This window comes from Jaculus jaculus, chromosome 10 (assembly GCF_020740685.1).
Source record: "Jaculus jaculus isolate mJacJac1 chromosome 10, mJacJac1.mat.Y.cur, whole genome shotgun sequence".
NCBI lineage: Eukaryota > Metazoa > Chordata > Mammalia > Rodentia > Dipodidae > Jaculus > Jaculus jaculus.
The window spans coordinates 38,577,005-38,592,217 of NC_059111.1; the positions used below are offsets into that span (position 1 = coordinate 38,577,005).

Here is a 15,213-nt window from a genome sequence, read left to right on the forward strand (position 1 = left end):
CTTGATGACCCACCAAAGGCCAGTGGTAAGACCCTTATTGCTGAAGACTCCATACACAGCTGACACATAAAATGGAATGGCATGGCTGGAAGCCAGGAGAGAGTCAGTCCCCAGACAGTCAGCGTGTCTAGTGCCAAAAGGTGCTACATGGACGACTGGGGGAAATGACCAATATCTGTCCAAGCAACTCATTGTCTAACCTAATTAGCAACAAATAACCTGATGTGATGCCCACACAAGTGCAATAGTGGCACACAGCCATAGTGGGGAACCAACTGCTCTTGATTTGGCTAACTGATCCCCTCAGTGGTACTAGACCCATAGCTGGAGCTGGGAAACAAGTCAGAACCATACCCAAACATAAGCCCACTCTCCAATATCAAGCTACCATCAATCATGGGGTACAAGAGGGCCTACACCTATCAAACTCTCTATCAAAAAAATAATTGTTATCTCAATTTTCCAGGTGCTAACTTACTCTCCGTTGGAGAATCTGCTTCTCTTTTCAGATAGATGTAGATCCTAATGAGAGAGCTGCCCCAACATACCTCAGAAGGGGCCCGACTGAAACTAAGGACACCCGTTTTAACCCTCAGTGTTTCAGGGCCCTAACCTGTGCCCCACAGCTCCTCCTTTGTTTTAATAATGGGGAAGTTTCAGATAGAGTGATCTGGTGCATGAGGACCTGATTATTAGCAACCTTAACATATTAATTATTTGTTGTCTGAGAAATTTGATGAAGCAGGAGGCTACAAGTAATAGGGTTCCTATAGCAGTGAGGGCCTAAGGAGGGATGTGGGTCCCTGGATCCTCAGGGCTGTGGTTCCCTGAAGGCATCTAGGCAACTGTGGAGAGCAAGGTCATGAGGGTGACAACAGAACACTTTCAGGAGGCAATTTCTGTGAACAGTTCTATGAACAGCTGTGAACAGTTTATTCAATAGGGAAATGAGTTTATAAGCAGTTGAGAGTGGAAGAGGCTTCTAAGGGGATTGGTGGCCTTAAAGGTTGCTAGCCGATGCCTAGGGATGTTCATTCCAGAATGTAGGGGGAGAGTCAGGTAATCTACTTAGTGGGGGGGGGGAAGAAGGTTGTAGGGTGATGGGCTGTGTGAGGGCAACTGGCCAAAGGTCACAGGGCTATGGGCAAAGCCTAAGTGTCAGGATGTCCAGTGGTGCTGGGCTTGCAGAGGGAGTAGCCTCTTGTAGCCTGGAGGTCCTTAGCCATGCCTGGCAGCTCAGGCCCATCTCCTGAAGGCTCCAGCCTAAGCCTGGCAGTGCCCAACAGAGGGGGAGAAGCCAAGTGACTAAAGGGTTAGAAAAGCAGATGGTGGGGACCTCAGGCTTGTAGAGGTCAAGCATCTCCTTGAAGAGTGTTTTTTGAGTTTTAACATTTTGCTTAACAACATTTGATTAATTAACGAAAAACAACATTCTTCTCCCAAGACCATACATGTCCCCCCATGTTCAACAAATGAGGTCTATGGCTCTAAAGTTCTAAAGTACCACACTGGCAAGAGAGTCCAATTGTCTCTGGAGAGAGTTGGGCACAAGCTGACTTGGAACCCTCAATAGACCAGAAATCTTAACCTCTTTGTTGATAGAGGATCTGGTAGTTATAATACCTACTCTTGCATAAATCCTTGGTGCTGTTTTGGATTGAATGCATGCAGTGTTCAGTTAAATTTTAGAATCTACCTGTATTTTGTTCCACTCAGCCTACTTGAATATTTCAATAGCAGGCAAACTCAACTCCTAGGAACACTCTTCTAGACGCTTGGAGAGTGTTAAGAGCCACCCATCACATCTTAATCTCCTACCCTGAAGATATATAACATCAGATCAATTGATATAGCTAAGAATACCCAGCTAACTAGAAAAGCCAAGCATTAACTTAATCCAAGATGCAAAAATATATACATTGTAACACAAGAAACACCAAAAATCAAGGCGATAGAAATCCACCAAAAAGTAGTAATGTGTCAGAAATGACCTCCAGTGAGAATGAGTTAGAGGAAATGTCTGAGAAAGATTTCAAAAGAATGATTGTAAAAATGTTCAAAGAAGAAACCAAAGGAATCAAAGAGGAAATCAAAGGAATCAAAGAAGACCCAGGACACCAATTTAATGAAATAAAGAAGTCAATACAAGACATAAATAAGGAAATGGAAATAATAAAGAAAAACCAGTCAGAATTACTAGCAATGAAGAACACAGTTAATGAAATAAAAAACTCTGTAGAAAATCTCACCAGTAGAATGGATGAAGGGGAGGACAGAATATCTAAGCTAGAAGACCAGGTGGCACATCTAATACATTCCAACAAAGAGAAACACAAACTAATAGAAAAGTATGAATGGGAATTTCAAGATATTCGAGACACTATGAAAAGATAAAACATAAGAATCCAGGGTATAGTAGAAGGAGAAGAATTTCACTCCATAGGCATAGTAGGTGTCCTCAACAAAATCATAGAAGAAAACTTCCCCCAGATTGAGAAAGAGGTGGCAATGCAGATACAGGAAGCCTTTAGAACACCAGCCAGAAAAAGCCTGGAATGAACCTCTCCTCACCATACTATAATCAAATTAACAAACACACAATCCAAAGAAAAAATGTTGAAAGCAGTTAGAGAGAAAAATCAAGTTACCTACAAGGGCAAGCCCATCAGGATTACAGCAGATTATTCAACACAAACTTTAAAAGCCAGAAGGGCTTGGAGTGATGTATTCCAAGTTCTGAAAGATAGCAACTGTCAACCAGGTTACTTTATTCTGCAAAGGTATACATTCAAATAGACAGAGGAATAAGGACATTCCATGACAAAAGCAGGCTAAAGGAGTATTTGAAGACAAAACCAGCTCTACAGAAAATACTTGAAAGAATCCTCCATGCTGAAGAAAAGGAAAAAAGCACACATATTAGGAAACTGGAAAAAACAAGAAATACTCAAATACTAGTTAACACAAGAGAGCAAAGGTAGAACCAGAACCACAATAAAAAAAATGGCAAACATAAATACACACCTTTCAATAATATCTCTTAATATCAACGGCCTCATGCCCCAACCAAAAGACATAGGTTTGCAGACTGGGTTAAAAAGCAGGATCCTACAATTTGTTGTCTCCAAGAAACTCACCTTTCTACAAAGCATGGGCATTATCTTAGGGTGAAAGGTTGGAAAATGGTGTTTCAAGCTAATGGGACTACAAAACAAGCAGGGTTTATATACTAATATCTGACAAGGTAGACTTCAGTCCAACGTTAGTCAAGAAAGATAAGGAAGGTCACTTTATATTGATTAAGGGCACACTCCAACAGGAGAACATTACAATTCTAAACATATATGCACCTGACATGGGGGCTCCCAAATTCATCAAACAAACACTATTAGAACTAAGGTCACAGATAACACCAAACACAGTGGTAGTGGGTGAGTTCAACACCCCACTGTCATCAATTGACAGGTCATCCTGGGAAAAAATGAAGAGAGGCATCTGGACTAAGTGAGGTCATAGAAGGAATGGACCTAACAGATATATACAAGACATTTCATCGAAATGCTGTAGAATATACATTCTTTTCAGCAACACATGGAACATTCTCTAAAATAGACCAGAAAATATTAGGACACAAAGCAAATCTTAACAAATTCAGGAAAATTGAAATAATTCCTTGCATTCTGTCTGACCACAATGGAATCAAACTACAAATCAATAGCAAGAAAGACTATAGAGCATACACAAAATCATGGAAACTAAACAATAAACTACTAAATGATGACTGAGTCCATGAAGAAATCAAGAAGGAAATCAAAAAATTTATAGAGTCAAACGATAATGAGAACAACATACCAAAATCTCTAGGACACAATGAAGGCAGTTCTAAGAGGTAAATTTATAGCTTTAAGTGCCTATATTAAGAAATTAGAAAGGTCACAAGTAAATGACCTAATGCTTCACCTTAAATCCTTGGAAGAAGAAGAACAAGGCAATCCCCAAATCAGCAGATGGAGAGGAAATAATAAAGACTAGGGCAGAAATTAATGAAATAGAAACAAACAAACAAACAAAAATCCAAAAAGTTAATGATACAAAGAAAGGATAAACAAGATTGAAACCCTTAGCAAATCTGAGCAAAAGAAAGAGAGAAGAGACACAAATTAATAAAATCAGAGATGAAAAATGTAACATCACAACAGATGCCAGAGTAATTAAAAAAATCATAGGGACATACTATAAAAGCATATGCTCTACAAAGTATAAAAATCTGAAAGAAATGGATGATTTCCTTGATTTATATGACCTACCTAAATTAAATCAAGATGAGATTAATCACTTAAATAGACCTATTACAACAAGCTTGGAGATCCGAACTGTTATCAAAAATCTCCCAACTAAAAAAAGCCCAGGCCCAGATGGATTCACTGATGAATTTTACCAGACCTTCAGGGAAGAGCTAACACCATTGCTTCTTAAGCTTTTACATAAAATAGAAAATGAAGGAATCCTACCAAACTCCTTCTACAAAGCCAGCCTCACCCTGATACCAAAACCAGGCAAAGATAGAAAAAATAAAGAAAATTATAGACCAATCTCTCTCATGATCATAGATGCAAAAATTCTCAACAAAATATTGGCAAACAGAATACAAGAATATATCAGAAAGATCATTCACCCTGACCAAGTAGGCTTTATCCCAGAGATGCAGGGATGGTTCAACATATGCAAATCTATAAATGTAATACATTATATAAATGGATTGAAGGACAAAAATCACATGATCATCTCATTAGATGCAGAGAAAGAGTTTGACAAAATCCAACATCCCTTCATGATAAAAGTCCTACAGAGACTGGGAATAGAAGGAACATATTTCAATATAATGAAGGCTATCTATGACAAGCCTACAGCCAACATATTACTAAATGGGGAAAAACTGGAAGCTTTTCCACTAAAATCAGGAACAAGACAAGGGTGTCCACCAACCCCACTTTTATTGAATATAGTTCTGGAAGTCTTAGCCATAGCAATAAGGCAAGAGACACACATAAAAAGAATACAAATTAGAAAGGAAGAAATCAAGTTGTCATTATTTGCAGATGACATGCTTCTATATATAAAGGACCCTAAAGACTCCACTAGCAAACTGTTAGAGCTGATAAACACCTATAGCCATGTAGCAGGATACAAAGTAAATACACAGAAATCAGTTGCCTTCATATATGCTAACAACAAACACACAGAGGATGAAATCAGAGAATCACTCCCATTCACAATTGAATTAAAAAAAGTACCTTGCAATAAGCCTAACTAAGGAAGTAAAGCATCTCTACAATGAGGACTTTAAAACACTCAAGCGAGAAATTGCAGAAGACACTAGGAAGTGGAAAAACTTCCCTTGCTCCTGGATTGGAAGAATCACTATTGTGAAAATGGCAATCTTACCAAAAGCAATGTACATTTAATGCAATCCCCATCAAAATTCCAAAGGCATTCTTCATGGAAATTGAAAAATCAATCCAAAAATTCATTTGGAATCAGAAAAAACCTCGAATATCTAAAATAATACTGAGCAACAAAAATAAGGCTGGTGGTATCACCATACCTGATTTTAACCTATACTACAGAGCCATACTAACAAAAACAGTTTGGTACTTGCACAAAAGCAGACATGTAGATCAATGGAACAGAATAGTGGACCCAGATATAAGTCCAGGTAGCTATAGTCACCTGATATTTGATAAAAATGCCAAAAATACTCATTGGAGAAAAGACAGCCTCTTTAGCAAATGGTGTTGGGAAAACTGGATATGTATCTGTGGAAGGATGAAAATAGATTCTTCTCTGTCTACACGCAGAAGAATTAAGTCCAAATGGATTAAACACCTTCATATCAGACCTGAAACTCTGAAACTGCTAAGGATAAAGTTGGGGAAACCCTTCAACATATTGGTCTTGGCAAAGACTTTCTGAAAACAACCCCAATTGCTCAGGCAATAAAACCACAGATTAACCACTGGGACCTCATGAAATTATAAAGATTTTGCACTGCAACAGACACTGTGAATGAAGCAAAGAGGCAACCTACAAAATGGGAAACAATCTTTGCCAGCTATATATCTGATAGAGGATTAATATCTAGTATATACAAAGAACTCAAAAAGTTAAATAATAATAAATCAAACAAACCAATCAAAAAATGGTCTATGGAGCTAAATAGAGAGTTCTTAAAGGAAGAAATATGAATGGCCTATAAGCATCTAAAAAATGTTCTATGTCACTAGTCATCAGGGAAATGCAGATTAAAACTACATTGAGATTCCATCTCACTCCTGTCAGATTGGCTACCATCATGAAAACAAATGATCATAAATGTTGGCGGGGATGTGGAAAATGAGGAACCCTTCTACACTATTGGTGGGAATCCAATCTGGTCCAGGCATTGTGGAAATCAGTGTGGAGGTTCAGCTAAAGATTGGTCTACCATATGACCCAGGTATAGCACTCCTAGGCATATATCCTAAGGACTCATCTCAATTCCTTAGAAGTACGTGCTAACCTTGTTTTTTGCTGCTCAATTTATAATAGCTGGGAAATCGAATCAGCCTAGATATCCCTCAACTGATGAGTGTATAATGAAGATATGGCATACTTATACAATGGAGTTCTACTCAGCAGCAAAGAAAAATGAAGTTATGAAATTTGCCGAAAAATGGATGGATCTGGAAAGGATTATACTAAGTGAGGTAACGCAGGCCCAGAAAGCCAAGCGCCACATGTTCTCCCTCATATGTGTATCCTAGCTACACATGAGTGGGCTTCTGAGTGAGAAGGAAAAACTCAGTAGCAGAGGCCAGTAAGTTAAAAAGGAGATATAAAGGGAAGAGAAAGGAAGAGAGGAGGGTACTTAATAGGTTGGTATTGTATATATGTAAGTAGAATGATAGAGATGGGGAGGGGATATGATGGAGAATGGAATTTCAAAGGGGAATGTGGAGTGGTGAGGGAGGGTATTACCATGGGATTTTTTTTTTTCAAGTCATAACCAGTTTTATTGCAAAAGGACCCTGTAAACTTTTATTTATCAATTCTAGTAACTTAGTAGCTACCCAACAAATCATAACCATAAAGAAACAAGCATCATGAGAAGCAAGAAATATCACCCATCACTTCTGCATGTTAGCAACTTGTCATTCCTGAGCCACAATGCTCACATCACTGACGTCTGTGAACAGTCATTTTTGCATTTATCCTGAGTGAAAGATGGCATGACCTAAGTACAAATGCAACATATTATAAACAATTTCTTACAAAAAAGTCACAAATTAAACCAAAGTATTTTACAGAATTTACTACAAAACGCCATAAAAACTGTCTTCACTTAAGCTCTCTCTCCCTGTATCTGGCAAGCCAACTGGATGTCTTTGGGCATAATGGTAACTGTCTTGGCATGGATGGCACACAGATTAGTGTCTTCAAACAAACCCACCAGGTATGCCTCACTGGCTTCCTGGAGCGCACCAATGGCCGCACTCTGAAACCTCACGTTGGTTTTGAAGTCCTGGGTGATCTCTCTCACCAACTTCTGGAAGGGCAGCTTTCAGATGAGCAGCTCGGTGGACTTCTGGTAACACAGGATCTCTCAAAGCCTCACGTCCTGGGCCTGTAGTGATGAGGCTTCTTTACCCCACTGGTAGAGGGAGTGCTTTTCCTGGCAGCTTTGGTGGCCAGCTGTTTTCAGGGGGCTTTCCCACCAGTAGACTTAGGAGCAGTCTGCTTGGTTTGGGCTCTTTTTTTTCACCCAAAGCTGAAGTCTCAGGCCGTTTCTCTGATCACCGGACCACAGTGGGAGCCCAGCAAAGTGCTGCAGTTACCTACCTAAGCAACAATGCTACCTAAACAAACAACCAAACCACTCTGTGCCAGGATATTTTTTATAATCATGGAAAATGTTAATAAAAATTGAGGAAAAAAAGAAAAATAAAAAGAAATTAGAGCAAGTTAACCAGGTTTGGTGGACCACACCTTTAATCCAACCACTTGGAAGGTGGAAGTTGGAGGATGGTGGTGAGTATGAGACCAGCCTGGGCTACGGAATGAGTTCTAGGTCAGCCTGGGTTACAGTAAGACCCTGCTTCAAAAAATCTAATGAATAAATAAATAAATAAATAAATAAGATCAACTTACTAAAAAAAAATAGAAAATCTTTCAGTTTGCACAGATGGAGCTGATAGTCTGCTTCCTCTTCCTCATAGAGATACACCTGTGGAACAATCAAGACTGGGGAACAATAAGTGGGAGGGCAAACATTTAAAGTTAGCCCTTCACACCATAGGAGAGTGGATTTTTTGACAAAAGTGGTTCTGGTTATGAAAATATTGAGGAGGCATTCAGCTCTGTAGAGCTGGACAGGAAGAGAGGCATACCCTGACTGGCATAAAAGAGGTTGAGGCCTGCCCTTTGCAGAGTCAGGGATGTAGCATACCATGGCAGTGACGCAGGATGGTGGAAATCTAGGCTCGGCCTGGGCCCCCCCAAGGGCTTGGGAATTTTAAAAACAGTTCTTTGGGACTGGGCAAGAGGTAAGAAAAACTTCCCTGCCGTTCCCTTTTTATCATCAGGGATCCAGTCACCCTAACTCTACCGCCCTTCATTTTGCCATCTCATGAGAAGAAACTCTAGCTTTTAGGGGACAAGGGGTGATGAAGTGAGGTCATTAATTATTTCCTGCTGAGAGTCTCTCCCAGAGAGGGGAACTATTCTAAGGGACCCTGGAAGTGTATTGATGGAATTCTGGAGGATAGTCTTGAAAGAGAATGTTGGGGAGAAAGAATAAAAGCAACGAGTTTATGAAAAGTGAGCACATAGCAAACTGGTCACCTTTTTGTGGTCAAGGGAACCCAGGTAGATGGAATTGGATTGTCTCAGGACCATCTGAGCATAAGCTGGCTGAGATTTTCTTTTAGAACTGTTCATAGAATGGCACAGTACTATTTGATATGGCCTGAATCCGTTTTCATATGGCTTGTAAAACAGATGAGATAATAGCAGAGTTATCAGAAACATATACACAACATTTAACTGTGATACCTTTTAAAATTCATCCTGAGACTAGCCAGGGCCAAAGGTTGGTACCATCCATAGAGCCACTGGGTGTCATTAAAGGCTGTACAAATATATTTTTGGTCTCAGAACTTACTTATATCTTCTAGATTTGAAAACCCTTTTGACATCTATAGTTTTTTTTTTTTTAATTACAGAATTAGAACTGTTAGAGATGGGGACAACATGTCTGAAGGTCTTGTTTGTTTTCCCCCTTGGAAAGCTGTTGTATTAATAGGCTATTCATGTATTTAAGGTATCTTTTTATTTTTGGTTATACATTTCTCTCTGAGTGTTTAAGACCAAGCAGATAGCCAAAATTTTAATCAAGGATTAAGTTTGGAGATCACTAATAGCTCTCCAAAGGAGACTTTAAGGACCCAGGAGTAGCCCTAGAGCTTATTGGTGTTTTCTGTCTGTTAGGAGGAGTCAGGACTGTTCTGGCTAAGTAGTTTTCCCTTATTTGGGAATCCAGAGGGACTGATTGCTCCTTAATTGTGACTCTCCTGTGTCAGAATGTACACTGATTTTGTTTGGGCCTCTGTATCCTCCCTGCTCAGGAAGACAGGTGACTTACAAGGGGCCAATGTAGAAATGTCCCATCATCTTCAGTGACTTCATGACCTGGGAGCAGAGGCCAAAATATTGGCCTTGTTGCTCCAATGATTCAAATTGGCTTTGGCTTTTACATAGGTTATTAACACACTTAGAAAGGAAGTTATAGCAGCCTGGATGTATGTACATATAGAGCACATTTGATTACTGAAATAGGCTTAGTTAAAGAATGGTACAAGAACTTCTAAAAATCATGTTGTCCAACCTTTTAAAATTTTGTTGTCCTATAGTAACATAAGCCATATCTGAAGCATAGAAAGTAGGCACATCTTACACTTTAACTATCTAGTAGTTATAAATACAGGCAGAACCTGTTATCAGTCTTGAAAACAATACAAATTTAACCAATCAATGGAACCTAGAAATTGTCAGAAAAGGACAAGTAAAACAGTATAAAGTCTTAGCACCTGTGTTTGAAAAATCTTTGATTGGTTCAAGATACCTATGTGGGTACCAATTACCCAGAGAACATTGGAAATAGAACCACAGAGCTTGAAATTATTTTTCTCAGATGAGGTCCATTGTTTGAGCATGAGGCTGTACTCTAAAGTAGGGAATATGTCCTAAGAGTTAATTTTGTTATAAGCACTGGACTTGAGATACCAGAAATGAGATGGTTACTTTACATACAATAGAGCAGAATCTGGTCTTTGTTGAGCCAAAACATCTAAGCTCTAATACAACCCTTGACAAATCTGTTTTGAAAGAAAAAACACCATTTGAAAACCAATGATTTTAGCTTAATCTTGATAGTCATTGATTTTATGTACCATCTTTATTTATAGAATCTTACAAATCAAACATTTACAGTCCATGTGACATAAGTTATTTCATTTTCTAATTCTCTCAACACATGAGTTATTTAAAACAATACTGTGATAGAAATTTATAACTGTAAAGGTAAATATGAACAATAAAAACCTCTTGCCAAAATATCTTTTTTTTTTCCCTTTAAAGGAGGTTTCCAGCATACTAGCATCTCTTTGGAAATGGACTTACTAAAAGTGAATAGGCTACCCAAACAGGGAATTCTTTTTAAATCCCAGAATAAAAGATGACTGAAGAATGGCCCCAGTTGACACTAAATACTTTGGGGGTGAGATTGGGGGTGAGGTGAGAAATGGCAGACTCCTCTCCTTGGATAAGGGCTCTGCCTGTGGCATGCAGTTTCCCTACTCGTGTTAACAGGAGCTGCTCTATCTGGAAAGAGAACAGTAGCCAGTACTAATGCTGGGGGGAAAGTCCTCTAAACATAAGGGGCCACTTCTTAGATGTCTAATACATACTGATACTTAAAACAGCAAGTTCAATAATGGCCACATTTTCAACTCACAAGACAAATTTGTTACCAATGGCAAGTCATAATCAGTGACTGGGGGGTTTCTACCCCAGGCAAAGGAATGACAGGGGCTGTACTCCAGATGAAAGTGTCCTGAACTAAGTGTCTCATTCCATGGACCAGAGTCACCATGTACTCAACTTTTATTTCTGCAACTAGCAAGTCTTAAGTTCTGTCTGGGCTGATTCCATGTCTGATTCCCTTCATCACAGTAAAGCATGAATTACTGCATTCTGATTCTAGAAATAGGCTTCCACTTGGCAGCATTAGTTAACCAAGGGTGGGAAGTGTGTACAGTTTCCCCTCTGACACCCACATCTTAGATGTGCTAAGAATGTGCTCTAGAGAGGCAGCTAAAAAGTATGTAGAGAAAGGGAGCCAAGAGGCAGAAGCAGGAGCCATAGAAAAACCAATTCATTTGCAGACTTCCTGCCCCTCCATTTTGTGTTAACCTGAATTAAAAGGGGGCATAGGCAAATGAACCTTTATGGTGGTTCACATTACCAGTCATGTGACAGCTGGGGTTGCACACAATCAGCACCCCACATCCCAGTTGGAACAAATGAGTCAGTACACATATTGTGGATTCTACTTCTTTCTCACTTAGGACGACCCCTGCCTCTTTGCATGCTCTCCTCTGCTCCAACTTCCAGTTCTGTGTGAGGGGCCAGGCAGCTGGAGGGATTCCTGTCTCCTACCCCTTTGCTACTCATGGCAAAATTGGATGGCTTGACATCCAGTGTATTCATTTATATTCACAGGTTCCACACTTGCTCTGATATCTCTAAAGCATGATCACCAGATTCATGTTTATGTCCTAGGTGAAGAGTTCAACATCTCTTGATGTTGGTTCCAATAAAGACAGGTTAGAATGACCACAGTGATAAGAAAGTCTTGTCTTGCATGTGGCATTTCAGTTCTAGAATCACTGTGTGGAAGGGGATGGGGAGAGGGTGTGAGGCACTACCTAAAGAATGGTTTTATCAGGGCTGACATCTGAATGCATGCAGGCAACCCAAGCCAGGTAAGAAAGAACTTCCTCTTCCATGGTGCTTCGTGGAAACTGAGTCCTCAGGCCACCTAGGGCCCAATGTGCAATCCCACTGGCTCATGGCAGGGGCCCTACCCAATCTGGATCTGCCCCAAGTACATCGTGAGGTGCAGCACGATGGTGAAGCCAGTTAGGAGGCCCAGATTCTGTATGACAAATGGGACCAAAACACTGCCTTTCCTTTCATTCTCCTGGGAGACCTCATTCATCTCAGGAAACAAATTGCTGAGAGCAATGTACAGGAACATTCCTCCTGCCAGTGCAAAAATCCAGTTGGCAGAGAAGTGGCTGCCAGCCAGGAGGCCAAAGGCCAGGCCCATGTAGCAGCAGCAGGCAGAAAGGAAGTTGAAGAAGAGTGCCTGCTGGAGAGATGGCTTAGCAGTTAAGCACTTGCCTGTGAAGCCTAAGGTCCCAGGTTTAAGTCTCGATTCCCCAGGACCCACTTTACCCAGATGCACAAGGGGACACAAGCATCTGGAGTTCATTTGCAGTAGCTGGAGGGCCTGGCATGCCCATTCTCTCTCTCTCTCTCTCTGTCTCTTTCTCTCTCTGTCGCTCTCAAATAAATAAATGAAAATAAACTAAGAAAATTAAAAAAAAAAGAAGAGTGCCTGCTGGATGCTCACCCTCCTGTTGAGCAGGATGACAAATTCTCCTAGCTCATGAGGGAACCCCTCACAGAGGATGGCCACCACCAACGTGCTGATGCTTTGGAAAACAGACATGATGAAGGAGGCACCAATAGTCAGGCCATCAATGAAATTGTGGAGGCCGTCACTCAGAGTGATCATCCAGGCCAGGGTGCTGATATCAGAATAGTGGACACTTTTGAGGTAGTAGCAGGCAGTTTGGGATGCCTGCAAGTTCTGAACAGACAGTGAGCCTATGGTGGCCTATGATGGATCTGTGCCAGGGGGCTTGCCATCCAGCTCTGTTGCAGTGCAAAGGAATCATGTGATCCAGATATCCATTCTGCAGCTTCTCTGTCACACCCTCCTCCTGGTCCTTCTTGGAAGGTAGCATCTCAGAGGTGAAATGGTTATGTCCATGATGGTGCTCATTTTTCTTAAGAAGCATCTTCAATATTTTCTCTGTAAAAAAGAACATGTAGAAGCCCCCAAACACCACTGCTGACTTGGAGACATAATAATCTTTCAAGGGAGGTTGAAGCCAAAAGCCTCTGGTTGAGCTGGAAGAGTGCGTTAGAGAGCAGCATTCCAACAGACAGGGTGATGAAGTAAGTGAGCACAGGGCTGAAAAATGTTTTCACTGTGGATGGCAAGACCGAGACTCCCAGGGAGAGGCTAGGTTCATCAGTGTGACACTGAGGAAACCAAAGCACCACGTTTCTAGGGCACCTGGCTTCCCCTCTTCTGTCTGCTCATTTTCCTCATTCTCCTGATTCTCAGAGGTGCAGGGTCACAAATCCAACTTCTGGAGTACTGTAGTTCTGCAACTCACTCCTCTCAAAGCAGAACTGCTCACTGAAGTTGTGGGCAGCAAAGGGTTCTCCTGAGCTGAAGCACATGGAGAGGGTCCTGTGTCTTTGCTCAGGCGTGGTGATGTTATCCCAGCCCACTCCCACATCCAGGTGGTTGAGCAAGGCCTTCAGCTCCAGCAAAATGAGGTTGTCACCCTCACCATAGTGCTTCATGCAATCCCCAAGAAAGAGGTGGTGTTGAGGGGCGGCATGGCTGTGGCTGGGGCGTGTGCCTGGGGAGCAGCTTTCCATATGCTGAGTAGCAGCAGCAGGAAGATGCTAAGGAGAGAGATGGGCACAGTAGCTTCATGGTGATCAGGTATGCTTCTCTTTGAGGTAACAGGGTAGTGACTAACAACGATGTTCAGTCAAGACGCTGGGCACTGCAGCCGGCAGCCAGGCCCATGTGGACCCCCTCACCAGGCCGTGTGGAGACCAGTGGTGGGAGAGCTGCTGGGTAAGTCCCCACAGACAGCCATGTGCCACAGTCACTGTATCTGGCCCTGCCCAAATTTTTTATTAATATAAAACAATTTTATGTTTTACCCATGACTTAAATTTGATAAAGCTTAAGATTTGGTAAACAGTTGAAAAATCTTTAACTTTTTGATCTAAGTACCACTCAAAAAGCATTTTTAGCTAGTATTCTATGTCCAATATTGAAAAATTCCTTCCCTGTTTCTTCAATCAACTCATCTCCCCCCATAATTAACCATCCTTCTTATAAGACTGTTAAGAGAAACTACACTAATTGATTAATCCTATTACTCACTGACAAGCAAGTAGTCTAGATTAAAATAATTTTATGTCATAAATATGTCTAACATACTTGGAAATGCTTTTTTTTAAAATTTTTATTAACATTTTCCATGATTATAAAATATATCCCATGGTAATTCCCTCCGGAAATGCTTTTATTAGGAGTAACTGAGGCAAATTTTTGTTCTGTCTTGAGGCAGGCTAGCCTAGAAGTCAGGCTAGTTGCCTCCTCCTTTTAAGTAACAGGGCATTACAATCTTCTTAAAACACTTGTTAAATTATGAGTCACCACCTCAGAGAGAATTTTGTTGTACTAAATAATCCTCTATGTAAGTTGAAGTTGACCTAGAACATAAACTTAGTAATTATATTTACGGTGTCTTGTAACAAAGTATGGCATTGTTTACACAAAATTTCAGCTCAGCATAGGCTTTAGCTAAATATGACTTTTTTCTCTGCTGCTTCATGGAGCCGGATGGGCGGGCGAGGCAGGAGCTTGCTTGACTCACTACCTTCAGATCAGCTCGGCCCTGCTCCTGGGCTCTCACCTGGGGTCAGGTATGGTAGGCATGGAGGCAGCAGCTGAGATGCTGCCAGCCTGGGTGTCACATAAGGAAGGGGGCTTGGGCTGCCAGGAAAGGAAGCAGAGACACTGTGTGAGCCTGACACTGGACTTGAGCTACTTTGGAGCACTTGTGCAGCTGTCTTGCAGTTTTGCTGCTGCCCTAGCAGAGAAACTTGAAAGGAGATGAAAAGGGACTGAGGGGAAATTCCTTTCCTGAACTTTTTGTCTCCTTGCTAGATAAGCTATGTGGGTCCACATGTCTAGGTCATATAGATCCCCTGAAATCATCCAGAGGGTGATCT

General features: G+C 41.0%; 2 pseudogenes; both read right to left on the reverse strand.

Moving 5' to 3' along the window:
* Nucleotides 1-7,381: 7,381 nt before the first annotated feature.
* Nucleotides 7,382-11,805, reverse strand: LOC105944145 (annotated as a pseudogene).
* Nucleotides 11,806-12,178: 373 nt separating this feature from the next.
* Nucleotides 12,179-14,813, reverse strand: LOC101598191 (annotated as a pseudogene).
* Nucleotides 14,814-15,213: the final 400 nt, after the last annotated feature.